The sequence below is a fragment of the Condylura cristata genome, unplaced genomic scaffold (genome assembly GCF_000260355.1).
Source record: "Condylura cristata isolate star-nosed mole 26May11 unplaced genomic scaffold, ConCri1.0 scaffold00010, whole genome shotgun sequence".
NCBI classification, from domain to species: Eukaryota; Metazoa; Chordata; class Mammalia; order Eulipotyphla; family Talpidae; genus Condylura; species Condylura cristata.
The window spans coordinates 47,762,270-47,778,872 of record NW_004567111.1 but is presented as its reverse complement, the minus strand read 5'-3'; the positions used below and the strand labels follow the sequence as shown (position 1 = coordinate 47,778,872).

The window sequence follows — 16,603 nt, the reverse complement described above, 5'->3', positions numbered from 1 at the left end:
GAGCATGAGCTCGGGGTTCTCATGCCTAATGGTGAACACCTGGAACGTGGTGTGGGCATGTATTAGTGGGCACATCTGAGCCTGGAGGCAGAGGCTATATAAGGGCAGCGTCACACAAATAATTATGGCAAAATGGCTGCTATGGCTGAGGAAGGCTACAAGCAGACCACTCGCTGAGGACAAAGAGCCCCAAAGAACAGAATGCAGATTCCCTGAGGGGGGCTAGGAGGCCTGCCAGACTTCAGTTCCTCCAGCCTCTTGCCTGCTCTGCACCCAGTTGCTGGTACTACAAATGTAAGTAGAGTTTCTAAATACATTTTACAAGCAAGACTTAGGTGAAAAAGTAAATAAGCTAAAACTGATTCTTCTTTAATTTCCTCAACAGTGATACTTCCACATCTGTATGAGGCAGTAAGCGCCTTAAAAATGGAAACCGTATCTTACTCAAAATGGTATCCCCAGCACAGGGCTTAGTAGATAGCAAACATGTTATATCAGTAAATAACTTATATAAGTAAATAACTGCCAGATTTTGAGAGCATTCTAGTTGCTTAATTGAACAAAGGAAGGCTTTTGCAAGTAGAAATGACAGAAAGTAAATAGAATGACTTCTAAGTGAGCATGTATAAGAACTCAAAAAAAAAGTACTGCTGCAGGGACACCCCTCCCCACCCACCCCTTTGATTGTTACATATGGCCCCAATGAAGAGGTGCCAGGTGCCCCAGCTGTGGCCCCTCAGAACTACTGGCCGTGAACCAGACCTAAACTCAGGGTAAGTTGAGTCTGTGCAGGCACCTGGCTTTCCCCTTTTGTATTTGGTACCTGGATCATAAATGGATCAATCAGTTTTGAGCTCATTTTCATTCATGTAATGATTTAATGATTTAAACTGAAAAATGGAAATAAGCTGATTGATGCTAACTAGCTGACTGTTACTAACTAGCTAGTTAGCGCTAACTAGCACCAATGCTTAGGATGCATAAGATTGAAAATAATCCAATTAGGTGGGGTTTGTAAGGGTTTGTAAAGTGGGGGAATTTGAAGGAGGATACCTACGTCAGAGCAAGAGCCAGCCTGGATTCATTCTGCTCCTAGCCTCCAGAGAGAGAACTCAGCAACTTACCTCTAAAGAGAGAAGGAATCAGCAAATGGCCTCTGAAGAAGACTCCAGCAGATAACTTCTGTGGGATTCAGGAGAGCTGCAGTCCTCCACAGGCCTTCTAGCCTTCACAGACTTTTGCAGAGCCTAGCCACTGCATCTGCCTTTGGCCACCTTTGAAAGCTGTCCACTTTCCACTGTTGGTTATGTGTCCATCCGGTACAGCCTCCCAGTGCTGTTACCTACATTGCTGTCCAGCCGCCCTTGGTGGGCTGCTATGGTGTTACTACAGGCACCCCAGCTGTGAACACCTCCAGCTGGCACCATGAGTTGGACCCTGATGCACTGCTGGCCAAGATGCCACCAGCTCCATTGATGGTGTGGCACCCTTTCCCATGAGTGGCCTTTTGTTTGGGTCGACCAGAGACTGTGGACAAAATCTGGAGTGAGATAGTCCCTTGTAGCCTTAAAAAATCTTTGTTTGCCCAATATTTTGTTTATTAAATAAATATCTATGTTACTGTTCCCTGATCCTAAATAGCCTTCCAGTGAGCATACAGGTGAGAACCCCCTGTGACTTGACCACCCCCCACCTTGGCTCTGATTTAAGCTCTGCTTTAAATACTAGCTTTACCACCAGATCCCTCCCATACCTTGCTGACTCCGTTACTGTGAAAACAATGTCACTACCTATGGAAGACAGCAAAGGTCAAAAAATAAAAATTAAATCAATAAAAGCACAGTACCCCCTGTGGAAAAAGTAAAAGTCTAACTCTGAAGTCAATGCTGGAGGTATTTTTTAACAGGGAAATTCAGGTCCCTATTAAAATTCCAAGATGGTGGCAGAGTGAAGAGGCAAGAATTCCATCCTCCATATACTCACAGCTAGAGAGCAACAGAGCAAAGCCAAAAACCCCTGAAAGAATACCAGATTACTCCAAAACACACTAGGAGCAATGATCCAGTGAAAAGGTGAAGGAAAACTTCAGGTAAACTGTGTTTATGGTGATATCAAGGAATAAAAACCCCAAAAGGGCTCAAAGGCACACACCAGCATCCAGGACTCTTGAGACCTGCACTGCACTGCACTGGAAAAGGTGGTGCTCAGAATTGGGGCCCAGGACAAAGGGGGTGCCATTGGAGGACTTGGGCTGAGGCCTGCCGTGGTGGGGTTAAACAGGCTGGGTCTTCTTTATGAAGCAACTACTACTTGGAGCTGAAACTGGTATATTCAAAACACATGCCGCCTCTTACCCCAGGGCTAAAAGCAAAACAACCAAAGAATACTTGTATAGATAAGAATTTAAGCCCCTATGAAGAACAGAAGCAAATACCCTCAGATACCAAAAGAAAGTAACTCCTGACCAGTGGCCCCATTTCAACTACAATCCACACCCAGCATGGTGGTGAAATAGCCGAGAGGTAAATACTGAGATGAGATTGTACAAGGCATGTAGACTGAGGAGCTGGCCTAGTGGAGGGGTCACTGTGGACCCCGCTACACAACTCTCATCCCCACAGGACAATAGGAATCTTCAGTCCTCAACACTCACTGGGGGGGATCCCTTGGTCCCCTATAGCCCCAGGCTTCTTTTACCTACTACCACTTGTTGGCACCAACTCTCTAGTTACAGCAGTAGCAAAAGCCCCATTTGAAAGCCTATTTCTACTACAATCCATAGAAACAAGCAGGCCAGACGTGCCAGGGGTGGTGAGAGGATTCACCACAGAGGGGAGCAGACAGTGGGGAGCAGAACAGGCAGATCTACCGAAGTACAGTGCTGAAGGCAGCAGCAGGCGAGATAGCTGACAGTGGGTCAGCTCTCTGGCCAGGGATCCAGCTCGTGGTGTAGTGGCTGTGGATAGCTTCAGAGCTATCCACTTAGCTTCATAATGTGCGCCCCTGTTCTTGTATGCATAAATAAATAAACATTTTTTAAAAAAAACGAAGAGAAAGGAAAACACACTGCAAATGCTAGAGAATAAAATAAAATGAAATGTGTCCCCATTCAGTGGGCTTCAGAACACGACTGAACATAAACAGAACACAGGCCACAAAACAGGAGCAGAATAGTCTGAGAAAACAGTAGTCAATTGCAATTAGGAGTAATGGAGCTACAACAATACATAGACTATTGAGTTGTTGGAAAAGTCATAACTTTTTTAAATCTTTTTCAAGCCAAAATGTGTCATGACTTTTCTGACAACCCAATATAAACAAATTAAACAGCACAGGAGCTTTGATTGTCTATTGGCACTGGTCTATCCTTTAAAAGAAAGACAGAAACTATAATTTGAGTGGAGGGTAAAAACTGGAAGAGTTTTGATTTTCTTATTGTTGTGGGTTGCGTATTATTTTTTAAATTGACTTAAACCCTATATAATTCAAGGTCATACTTCCTCAGATGCACATCACCACACCACACCCACCACCAGAGTTCGCATACCCCTTATTTTAGGCCATCACCCCCACCTCTATTTTCACGTACACCCTCCCCCTCTATTTAGCTCAGTTCTACAGTCATAATTCTAGGCTTTGGTGTAGATTTGTCAGTTCCTTTTATTTTGCCCCTGTGTATTCCACCTATAAGTGAAATCACCTGGCATTTGTCTTGCTTATTGATTTCACTTGGCATAATCCCGTCCAGGTCTATGCACATTGTCACAAATGTCACAAATGCAAGAGTTCATCTTATTCCAGCATGCCTGTGTACCACATCTATTTAATCCACTCATTTTTCATGAAACATTAAAGTTGTTTCCACAACTTGGCTACTGTGAATAGTGCTGCAATGAATGTAGGAATGTATATAACCCTTTGAATTAGTAATTTTGCAATCTTAGGATTGCAAAGGAACCAAAGAATAGAATTTCTGGATCGCCTGGCCATGTATTTTTAATATATTGAGAAATCTCTTTGTGGTTTTTCCATAGGGGCTGACTTGTCTACATTCCATCAACAGCGTATGCGGGTCGCTTTCCACATCCTTACCAACATTTGTGGTAGATGCGGGCCATTCTCAAAGGAGTGAAGCAATATCTTGCTGAGGTTTTGACTTGCATTTCCCTAATAATAAATATTGCTGAACATGTGTTAATGGGTCTGTAGCCTATTTGTATATTTCTTGGGACGTGTTTATTTAGCTCTTCTGCCTATTTTTTGATTGGATTCTTTGTTTTCTTCTTATTGGGTTGTATGAGTTCTTATTAGATCTTGGATATTAGCACTTGTCAGACATGATACGGAAATATTTTCTCCCATTCAGTGGGATGTCATTTCATTTTAATGATAATTTATTTCACTGTGCAGAAGCTTTTTAATTTTATGTTATTCTACTTATTTTTGCTTTTAATTTCTGTGTCATTGGCATTGAGTACCCAAGGTCATCACTGCAGCCTTTTTTTTTTTTTTTTAATGTAGCTTATGGTTTCTGGTCTTAAATCCAACTCAAACCACTTTGCATTAATTTAGAGTTAACAAAAAGCCCAAACAACTTCATCAAAAAGTCCGTAAGAAACTAGAATAATTCTTTAAAGAATATGTACAAATGACCAATAGGCACATGAAAAGAGGTTCACAATCATTAACATTATGACCAATGCAAATCAAAACCAGAGTGAGATATCACCTCACATCCATTAGGACAGTCACTATCAAAAAATTAACAAATGTTAAGGAAGATGCAGAGAAACTGTTATCTTTGGGTGCACTGTTGGTTAAAATATACCATGGTGTATTCATATGGAAAACAGTGTATGTAAGTAAGTAGAATTATCTTAATGTTCCAGCAACTCCCTTTCTGGGTATATATTCATAAGAATTCATTGTAGAATCTCAAAGAGTCTTCTGGATTTGCATATCCAACATTATTATTTAGAGCATTGTTTATAATAGCTAACAGGTAGAAGCAACTCAAAACTCCATTAACAGGTGAATGCATAAGATGCAGTCTGTACCTACAATGGAATACTATGAATCCTTTAAGCAGAAGGAAATTCTACCACAAACAACACCATGGATAAGTCTCCAGGACATATGCTAAGTGAAATAGGCCAGTCACAGAAAGACAAAAACAGAATGAGAATGCCCATAGGTAGGCATGGGAAGAAAATGTAGAAAAGTTGTTACTAGTGGTAGGGAGGCAGTAGAGAAGAATGAGAAGTTAGTGTTTAATCGCTATGTAGTTTTAATTTTGCAAAATGAAAAATTTCTAGACAGCTGTAGTCTAACTATATGAATATACTTAGTATTATTGAACCATATGCTTATAAATGGTAAAAATGGTTTTTTAAAAAGATTTATTTATTTATGCATAAGGAACTGGAGTACAGGCCAGATGTGCAGGTACATGAGAGGATTCACCAGAGACAGAGTGGGGAGCAGAACAGGCCATCTGACGAAGTACACTGCAGAGGGAAGCAGCAGGCAGGTCAGGAGAGGTTTGCTGCACCATGTGGATCATCTCCCGGAGGGGGATCAGACTCATGTTGAAGTGACTTTAGCTTCTTAGTGCTGTGTTTTAACCCACTGCACTATCAGGGAGGGCCCAAAAATGATTTTTAAAGTCAGTATTATCTACTCCCTAAGATGGTTCTCAAATAGCATGTTACTAAACAACAATTTGAATGAATGAATAAATTTGTTTAATTCAAACAATCAGAATTTCACTGAAACAATAAAGTTGTACTTCAAATTATTTTTTAAATGAGGATCAAGAAACCTTGCTGGACAATTAACTGAAAGGTCACTGGTAACCACTAATAGTGTTGGAAAGTACTAAAATCAAACAGTAGGAAGAGATGACAGAGGTTGGATTTGGAGAAATTAAGAAGAGACGGAGAGTAAAGGGGGAGAGACAGATAATAACCACATGTAGTGAAGTTTGACTGTGGAGGAAAGGACAAATATGGCATGAATTTAGAGAAGAGGTTTTTTCCCCCATGTAAGTAGATTAACATGATTGAAGTGATGACCTTAGCTACTGTTTTTTCTTTTAGAGAAAAAAAGACCCTGAAATGGACCAGAGAGAGGACAAAGCTCAGAGGTTGTGACTTTCAGATTTGGATCAGATCATAAGTTTTTTCTTTGACTTGCATCTTAAAAAAATAATGGGGTTAGAAAAATTTTTAATTATATGATTTTTCCATAAAGTCCTGCATATCAGTTGCCCTTTTAAAAAATGGTCCCATTCTCATATGACAGCTGCTAACTGGAGTTGCCTTAGAAAGAGATGTGTTCAGGTCCCCCCCCCCACTTCCTCGTTCTACCTCAATCTGGTCAACTTCATGCTTTGACAATTTAGCCTCATCCTGCAAACCAGGCTACAGAGTAAGGTAAAGAAGTCATGAGGAGGAGCCACCATGGTGGCTCTACAAGGGGTTAAGTCCCAGCACCATGAAGCTATTGGCAACCACTACAGCAGGAGTTCAATAGGCAGCCAGGGAGCTGACCCACATGGCAGACTTCTGCTGCTCCCACTCTGTCTCTGGTGAAGCCTCTCACCCTTCTATACCTCTGGCCTACACCCCAGCTCTTGTATGCATAAATGAATATGTCTTAAAATATATATATATATGGGCCCTCCCTGGTGGCGCAGCAGGTTAATGCACTGCAAAAGAAGCTTAAGCCACTTCCACATGAGTTCGATCCCCGCCTGCTCCGGAGGTGACCACATGGCGTGGCAGACCTCTCCTGAGCCGCCCGCTGCTCCCCTCAGCAGTGTACTTCATCGATCTGTCTGTTCTTCTCCCCACTCTGTCTCTGCTGAAGCCCCTCGCCGCCCCTGAGCCTCTGGCCTGTACCTCAGTTCTGTATGCACAAATAAATAAATCTTTAAAAAAAAAATATATATATATATATAAGAAGTCATGAGGAATGGTGGGATTATAAAGGAGAGGAAACTTAGCAGTAGAACTATGAGTTAACATTCCACCTCTGGCCCCATTCTTTTGTCTCTTTGTAACACTCCACTTTTCCCCAGTTCTGCCAAAACAAGTGCAAGTTCTTTCTTCTGCTTATTCTCTGTAATTTCTTCATTACAGAACTCAGTTATTCTGCTGGCTTCTGCTATCACTCCTATCAGTAGAATTCCAAGTCTATATCTTTCTTCTAATCACATTCCTGATATTTTTACCCACATACTAAAGTGGTTCATGCATTCAGAAAGTATTTATTGAGAATCTATTATATTCCAGGCTGAGGGGATATAGCATTCTTATAGAGAACTTATCAAAACAGGTTGTAAAATTTCATAAGGGGGGAAAAAACAGCAAATACATATTTACGTGGTTTATGATGATGAGCCTATCTTATTTTTTCTTCAAAGCTGTTTCCATCATCATATACATATTTTGTCCAAAGATGCCATTTTCTCCATCCTTGGATCTTGCTTCCTCCATTTTATGGAGGAAATTCTATGGACTTCCCCTTAAAAGTATCCATTAAATGTACCCCTCACTTTTCTAGATTCCTCAGACGCCGGCCCCTTCCAGGGACACTTTTCCCCTTATACCTAGATGATAGCAATGGTCTCCTAATTTGTCCGCCCAAACTTCCTCTCGCTCCCCCCCCACTAAGCTTTACTCACCCACAAGTTTCTACTTTGTAGCTAAGACAGTTTTCTTCTTAAATGTCACATTCTTCTCAAACATTTCAATTCTACTTAAAGTTCTGGGAAGACAGTGAGGTGTTATGTTTAAATATCTGGGCTTTGGAAACAGGTCGACTGGAGTTTGAATGTCAAGTCAGATACGTGGACACATTTCACTTTACCTCAGGGCCCTCAGCTGTAGCATGGGTTTACTAATTCTTACTTTTTTAAATATTTGTTTATTTGTGCATGCAGAACTGGGATACAGGCCAGAGGGGCAGGGGCGGTAAGAGGGTTCACAAAAGACAGAGTGGGAAGCAGAACAGGCAGATTGACTGAAATACAGTGGGTGAGGGAGGGGAGCAGTGGGTGAGACTAGAGAGGTCTGCTGTGACATGTGGATCACCTCCCTGGCCAGTGATAGAACTTGTGCTGACACAGCTGTGGCTAGTTTCATAGTACTGTGCTTTAACCCATTGTGCCACCACGGAGGATGCAGGTATACTAATTCTTACCTAGGAGATATCCTGAGGAGGAAATGAGAAGATGTGTACAGGGTACTAGCCGGTACAAACCAGGGGGCTCTCACAGCAGGAGACAGCTGTCGCTCTTCACCACTAACCAAGATACTCTGCAGCTCTTTTGTCTCAATTCTAAAGCATTTAGTCTGTGATGTTTTTACCTCAAAAAATCCAACTAGTTTGACTGTTTCCTAGAAAAACTGAGATTTTTTCATACTCAGAACTTCAAGGTATTCTGCATAATAGCTATCAGGGGCTGCCTTTATAATTGTGCAAGTGATGCTTGTATTGATTGCCTGGCCAAGAGGCTTTGGTTCAGCCTACACCCTGCCTCCAGGCCCAGCCCCTCAGAATGCCCCCATTGAGGCTGTGGATGCCCAGAGGGTGGTAGATTTTCAAAGCTGAATTTTCACCTCTATGGAGGTCCCCCTTATATCTCCCCTGTACTCATACCGATACTCAGTTACATGAGTGTGCTAGGAATATATGTGTCACCTACTGAGACTGAGTTTACTGAGAGAATGCCCTGTGTCTCCACAGTGAGCCCAGCCCCCTGGTACTCAGACAGGTTCTCCATAATGGATCTAATAGGAAAGATGGCCCTTGAAGTTCCAGGCAGGAGGCAGGACAAGTGCAGAGCTAGGGCAGAAATGCAGATGCAATGTGGGAAGAGGTCTGGAAGTGGGAGGGTGTGTAGGCGACAATTCCTTGTTACGGTTCTGAGTGGAACCATTTTACAATTAGGGTATAAAAGATGTACAAAGCACAGTCGTTACATTGGTGGAGTGCTATAGGCTTTGTTGTGTTTTATCGGCTGTAGGATTTCATGTTCTGGTGTTAGCGTGGTTTTAAGATATCACCTATATGTGTATCTGGAAATTCCACCCAATTAAAATTTGGGACTGAGTCTCACCTTTCACATGACTCCTATTATGTAGCTTCTTTGGTGGGATTTCTAGCAAGCCATAAAAATATAGCTAATCAAGATATTAAGAGGAAAAATAAAGAAAAAAGTTGGAATTTCCCATTAGAAGGATAGTCACTTCCTGAAAACTGTCAATACTAAGCCATCTTTACCAGGACAGGCAATTTTTTGTTGGAACTCATTTTGGGGGGGGCGGGGGTAGAAGGGATTAACTTTGTATAATAAGTTTGAGGAATAAATAACAGGCATTCTTTATATGACAGGCTAACTTTTAGGTGCTGAAATTTATTGGTATGTAAATGAGAATGTACAGAAAAAGGCGAGGCAGTAGAGTCGAAGAATCTACAAATAAAGTCCTGCTAAGAGCCAACAAAATTCTGTGAACTTAAAGACTCCATGCCAGAAGCATGAACCAGCACTGCAGAGGCTATTTCTTCCTCCTGCATTTGTCCTTTGCATTGCAAAATGTACATAAAGGAAGCTGAGACAGTCATTGACCATCTTTTCTAAGTAACCTTTTTTTTTTTTCCAGTGAGCCTCAAAGTATCAGTTCTGAGGACCTAATTCCTTTACTTGCAGTTAAGTACACATGGATTGCATTCTGCAGCATAAGTCCAAATATTTCATGATGTCACACACTCAGGCTACTCTCAAACTTAACTCCTAGTATAGAGCATAGGTAAGTGGCCCAGGTGTAGAAAGATGATTTAAGTTTGGGTTTAATGTTCTACTTTGTACAAATGCTGTTTTATGCAACTGCAACAGTATGATAATGCCAAAAACTGACATCTGCCAAGAGAAGAAACTGCAGTGGTTGGAGAACTAGAAGCAGCAGCTAAAATCAAGGCCTTGCACTTAAATTTTAAGGACCTTGGGCCTTTGAAAAGAGTGATTTTTCTATATACTCAGCAAGTTAAATACTGCCTAGAATGACTTTATTCTAGTTTTACTTTTGATGTAAATGTCTTTTCTAAGAAGAGCTACTGGTTAATGAAGAATCAAAGGGTGGCATTTCCTGAGGTATTCTGAGTGCCTTGGGAGAGTCCACAGCGACCTCAAAAGGCCACCTAGGAGTTATCCAATTTTGAGGCAACAAGGTTGTACATTAACGTTCCTCAGTCTGCATACTGTTGTATTGGTGTTATTAGATTAGATAATGTTACATGCTACACGCTAGGCTGTTAGGCAAATAAATATGCATAAGAAAGCGTCAGATTATATAATTATATGGTTAGTTTTAACCACCACTCACCCTCAGAGTGATTAGATTCTCTTCTGCCTATTCGAGTGCAATCCAGTTGCTTTGGCACTGTCCATGGGTGCCAAAAGGGTGACACCCTCTTACTCTGACATGGAGATAATAGTAACAATAACTATCATGGTTATTACACTTCAATTTTAGGGTTACTGGACCTTTGTAAAGACCGAAGATAGAGCTACTGGGTAAGATGAAGTGCTCTGCGAACCGATTTGCTGGTTCTCTCTGGCAAAAACCCTCCTTGCATCTCAGGCTCAAGAAGGAGGCAAGAAGTCTCAGGGTGGAGGGGAAGGAACAGCCGCGAGGTGAACCACACTGTCCAGAGCCCCATTACCCTGCAACCCCCACCCCCATGGGGACTGAGAGTGGATACGGGCTACGGGCAAGTCTGGGCTCTAGTGGCGAGATGAAGGGCGCCACCCGAGGCCCTGAGGCTACCGCATGCCCGCAACATCGGGGTACCCCTGCGGCAAGTTTCAGTGCACGTGGCTGCGGGCGGGCCCCGCTCCCCCTCCTTGCCAGCTCCGGGAGCAGCTTGGGCTCATGGAGGCGGGCGGGGGCGGGCCCGCGAGCCCGGCTCCTGGCCGCATTCCAGGTCCGCGTACTAATACGGGCGATGAGGCTTCACGGCTCCAGTCTGACTGACGCCGGCTGGGGCCGCCGCTGCAGCCGCTGTCTCCGTCCCCGCGCCGCCGCCGCCGCGCCGCTGCCGCCGCCGCCGCCGACAACGACGACGCGCAGCCGCCCGGGCCCTGCTGCTACTGGGCTCGCACAGCCAGGCAGTGAGTGCGCAGCACTGGGAGCGGACAGCCGGGAACCCAGGGCGGGGTGGGGGGGGGCAGTCGGGGGAAGCCAACCTAGGGTGGGAGGGAGGGATGAGTGGCATCGTGGGACAGGTAAGAGGCACCCTCCCCGTGCACGCTGGGCATTTGCGTGCGCGGTCAACTTTTTCTTCCACATGGGAAGTCTTTGAGGCTCTTTGGTGTGTGGCTAGGCTCTTTGTACTCTCCATCCCTGAATTTGGTGGCGGAGCAGGTCTGGGTGGGGTGGCGTGGGCGAGTGGCCGAAGGGAACAGCTCCGTGGGAGTTGATCTCCTGTCTTTTACAGCTCGGCAGCCTGGGCACCTGGGACCTGTCGGAAGAGGCTGGTCTTGCACCGTGGGCAACGGGCGGGCAGGCGTGCGGGGCTGTGGCCAGGATTCTAGCTCGCTGTCCACCCTGGGGCATGAGCACCGCAATGAGGCTGAGTTAGTGCACCAGCGCCTTGTAGATCCAGATTTTGAGCATCTGAGTAACAGTTTGCTGTGCTTGGGGAGAGGGAGTTGAGTAGTGGAGAAATCAGGGTACAGGGATGGGGTCCTAATTGTGAATGCTGGCCTTTGGCCTTCTTTTTCATTTTTTTTTTTTTCTTTCTTTCTCTCTTTCTTTCTCTCTCTCTCTCTCTCTGCTTACCTTTGACAGGGCAAGCGAAGTGAGCAAAAAAAAAAAAAAAAAGTTAGGAATGTTGTTCAAGTGTCTGTGGGCTAGCGCTTGGATTGTGCTGGGAGCTGATGTTTGTCTTTTCCTTAGCCTGCTATTCAGTGCCAGCTCTCCGCAGACTGGAGGGGGGGCGAGGTGGGGAACAGATACAGGAGACTAACTGACGCCAGCATTGTGATCAGAAGGAGGAGCACAGGGAAAACATTTTTATGGATGGCTAATCGCTGACAAGTCTTCCCGTTACTATTCCTTCCTCCTCCCACCCTTGACAGTGGAAATTTGAAATGATAGTGTAGGAATACTCCCTTGACTGTTGACTTGTTTCTGGGCTGGAATTGGTACTCTTAAGGAACCTACCAATGATGTACAGCTAGTTTTGGAATAAAATTGCATCTAAATTCTTCACCCAGTAATTCACAGTCGGATACACACCCACAGCACTCCATGGATCGCTTTTAATGGATCTAATTTGCAAGTACCATTTCAGTGGCTTGCCAGATTTCTTAGATGATCTTTTGGAAGTGTTGCTTAACAGGAAGAGTAGAGGCTAAGTGTCAAGTCAGAAGGCATTTAATAATGCCATTTCCTTGACCATAGTTGAGGAGAACATTTGGGGCATCTTTCTGGGTGAGTGAAAGAACTGCAAGCCTGTTTTCTGCGTGAGGATTCCTGTCATTGTGAGGAAATGCCATTGGATGTTTACATTTAAAAATAGTGACCTATATTTAAAAAGGAAGTAAAAGTAAAACCCAAACACATTCTACTAACCCCAAATAGACAATTCAATAAGTGAGATCCCCCATGCTTGTAGGAAGCCATGATCAAGATGTTGGACCATTTTCAAGTTTGTGGTTATCTATGGAGGACATTACAGATAACAAAATGATGTCATGGTTTATAAATAAGGAGTATTTTAAATATGACAGAAGTTTCAAATAATATATCAGAAAAATAGCTATCATGGTGATAGTCTTCATCTATGGCAAAGCAGCTGTCTTTAGCAGACAGCCTTTGGCCTCTTAATCTATTCTGACACAAACAACTCCCATTTTTATGCTTGACTGACTATCTTTGTCAGAGTTGTTTTATGCTTCAGCCCTGTGGTTTCAAGCTATGTTTAAGAGAATGCCAGCATATGCCTGATGTGAGTAAACTGATTTCTGTTAGTGCAGTGTTTATTAAAACCAAAGATATAATCAAATTTTCAGTTAAACACCTCAGTACTGCACAATTCTCTTTGTCATCAACCATTGAAAGTCAGCACAAACAATTTGACTTTTCTCCTCTTACAGATCTTGTTCTTTTATGTGCACATCCTTAGTCAATCAGAAACTATCCAAGGATAGCAACTACTACATCTCTGATTGCCTAAGACATGGAATGAGAAAGAAAATTTTTTGGTTTTGTTTATATATGAAGCATTGCTAAGGATATCTGCAAGTAATAAACAAATGGTATTTTCTCATTGTGTGGTCAGTTGGAAGAGAAAATATCAGTCAAGAAATTATTTCCTAAAGATAAAAATTTTCAGTTTCAGTTTTATAGTTTAACTCTGATTAATGAAAGTGCAGCGTCTTTGCCAAATTGGAGAGTGTTTAACAAGTGCTCATTATAGCATTTAGACAACTAACTGGTTTATATCTGATGTTTCTTCTGCAATAAATAAAGCAGAAATTTCATCATTCTGCTTTAATATGGCAAAATATATTCTGATTTAAGAGAAGGTAAAGGTTATGGGAAATGAATAGTTTTTTAAAGTTTGTAAAGCATTACATTGGTGTTAAATCTCTAAAGAAATTTAATGCAGATTTTCTGTGTTTTGCTTTTAACATTCGGAGAACTATTCAGAACCAGCGATATATCCAGAATAAAACAGTAAATATAACAGTACATTGAAAGCATAGATTGCTTCAAATTGTTGTAATTCTAGGCTATTGGATTCATATTTCCTTTGTTACTATTGCCAGTGAGTTGAAAAGTTATTCTAAAGCAAAAACCAAAGAAACAACTCTCAGTAAATTCACAAGTAGCTACAACAGAATGTGTACTTGAAGGAATTTTTTCAGTTAACCTAGTGAATATCCATGCCATGAGTAGAGACATAAAAAAGTAAACAAATATCCCTTGGCAATAAACTAAGCTTTTAAAATAAATATTCTATAAATATGTCTCTTAAGAAACGTGTGCTAACTAGAGTTGTTAAGATTTCCAGGGATTTGTTAATATTAGAAGCCATCACATCCTTGAAAGCTGGACATTAATCCTGTGGGTACTGCATCTGACATTTCCATCCCAAACTATACGGAACACCATGCACTGTGCACTGTTCTCCTTTGGTATCAGCCTCAGGCTGATCCTAGATGACTTTTCCAGGCTTATCTTGCCACTTCTTTCATATTTTATGTTGCAATTAAAATAATGCTTTGTGATTCCCGTGCATATTTTGACGTTCTTCTTCTCTGTATCTTTACTCATGCTAAGGCCCAGAATTCTTCTCCTGCTTCCCGGTCTCTCACCAGAATCTTCCTCATCATTTGTGGTCCTGTCTGGGTGCTGCTGACAGAGAATTTTCTCTGATGACCCCGATCCCAGGTATGTCTCCTGAGCAACTGTGGCTCTTTTCATTTCCACTCTTGACACAGCTTCTTTTGTATTAAGTTATTCACATGCTAATTTATTTCTTCTCCTCCAACAGTATTTTCAAGATACGAGAAGGAAGGGACTATGTTTCATCTATCATTTTCATCCCCTTAATATTAACCACAGTAATTTGCATGGTGCTAGGTCAATAAATATTCATTAATTGCCATATCTTTTAATTAATGCATGGTCTCTTCTGAAATAAAACCTGTAGTAGAGTTTCCACCATGCAATAGGTCTTAAAGGCCTAGATTTCAAAAGTCAATGTTGAACTTAAGCTGAGGTCTTGTCAAGGACTGTGGAGAGTGAGCCCTGAAAACCCCCAGCCCAGTCATGCTGCCTTTTTCTGATTATTGTAGCTGAGCATTACAGTCAGGAAAGCTTATCTGATGCTCTTATTGCATTAGCAATTTTCCATATCAGATTCACGAAATACACAATGAAACCATTTAGAAGAAAAAAAAAATCCCACCCAGATTTTCACATGATATAAATACCACAATGAAACTCTAATGTGATTCTACAGAAAACTGCTAACATGATATGATGTCTCCCTCCCCCTCCTACCAATACTAATATAAAAATTGATATTGTTTGTAGTGTGTATGTTTATAATTATGTTTACAAAAGAAAAGCTCACTGCTACTGAGATGAACCTTTGTTTTTGTCAAGATAGATGTACAAAAGGTCTTGTTAGTAATCTGTTCAAGAAAGCTTGATCTCCCTTCTGTGACTTTCTCATTATATCATTATCTTACAAGCAATACTAACTTGCATGTTAAAATGTACTGTTTTCTGAAATGATTCAGAATAAGGAACTGTAAGCAATATAGTTTGTGTTTAAATATCATGCCTATATAGTATATCTGGTTACATTGTTTTAACTGGGAAGCTCTATCAACTCAAAACCAATTTTCTAAGAAACGGAGATTCTGACATAGAATTTCAGTTAAGAATTTAGTAAGCACTAAAACGATGTTGCTTCTTACTCTTTATTTCCCAGCCTCTGTTTAATTCAAAGAAAAAAAAATTAACCTACTACATACTTCTGATTTTTCTGATAAAGACAATTTTGATTTGGGGAGGGAAATAATAAATATCAAAATCTTCTTTTATTTCTCTCTTTTTCTATTCTGACTAGTTGATGTCCCTAATGGGGATTACATTTATGTATGAATATCCCCTCAGGAAAATTTAATGTTTAATATCTGATCACTTCCCAATTTTCAAATGTATCTCCGAGGAACTATAAATTGGAAATGCGTATTTCTCAATCATGAAGTGACCAGATGACCAGAGATGATGATGACCAGAGACTAGTCCAGAATTCCAGTTCCTACTTTCCTGTCACTGGGTATGCAATCTGGACAACGCACATGTGCTCTGAAGGGCATCCAGATATGCTGATGACTTTAGAGATCCATTTTCAAACAATTTGGAGAGGGTTAGGAAGGAGTAGAAGTGTGAACCCTGAAGCAACAGCAGCTCAAATGCCCTGGTGCTGGAAGCATATCCCTAGACAGGGTGGGCTATGTGCCCTGACAAACACTACGTTAGCTCATAGACGGTTGACATAGGGACACCTTTGATGTTTTAAACTGCTCAAAAGCTTGTCAACTATAGATTAGCTTTGGGGAGAGTGTGTGTGTGTGTGTTAACTTATTTTTACAATGTGCATTCATATTGAAATTGCTGTGATAGGAGCTGTAGATTGATGGTTTATGGAAGACCTTGAACTATTTTGTCCTAAGTACTTGTGGCCTATGGAAGGGTTAGCATAGATTTGCACATTAGTTAAAGAATCTAGAATTTGATAGATGGAGTTCAGTTAAAGTGTTAAGAATTGGTTTCTGAATTCCTTTATCTAAATTTATATGAGTTGATAACACATTTCAGAAGTGACTCAGATTCACAGATTCCATCAGAGTTTTACATTCCAAGGTAGAATATTTGACTTCATTTATTCAGAGTTGTAAATCTATTAATTCATCTTGCATTTTTCTTTGCTGAGAATTACACGAGAGAACTAGTTTGTCTAGAGGAGAAAGAGTAATAATTTTAAGTTTGGGCACTAGAGCAGCTGTGCAGAT

At 41.6% G+C, this 16,603-nt stretch overlaps 1 protein-coding gene across 2 annotated transcripts in view; it reads left to right on the top strand.

The window, feature by feature from the left end:
• The first annotated feature begins 11,099 nt into the window (after nt 1-11,099).
• SMAD9 (SMAD family member 9) overlaps nt 11,100-16,603 on the top strand; it is a 56,272-nt gene continuing 50,768 nt past the window's right edge. For both annotated transcript variants that reach the window (XM_012723335.1, XM_004680209.2), the window contains exons 1-2: nt 11,100-11,176; nt 14,355-14,465. The gene's annotated coding sequence lies outside the window, so the exon portion shown is untranslated. The remainder of the gene's footprint in view (nt 11,177-14,354; nt 14,466-16,603) is intronic.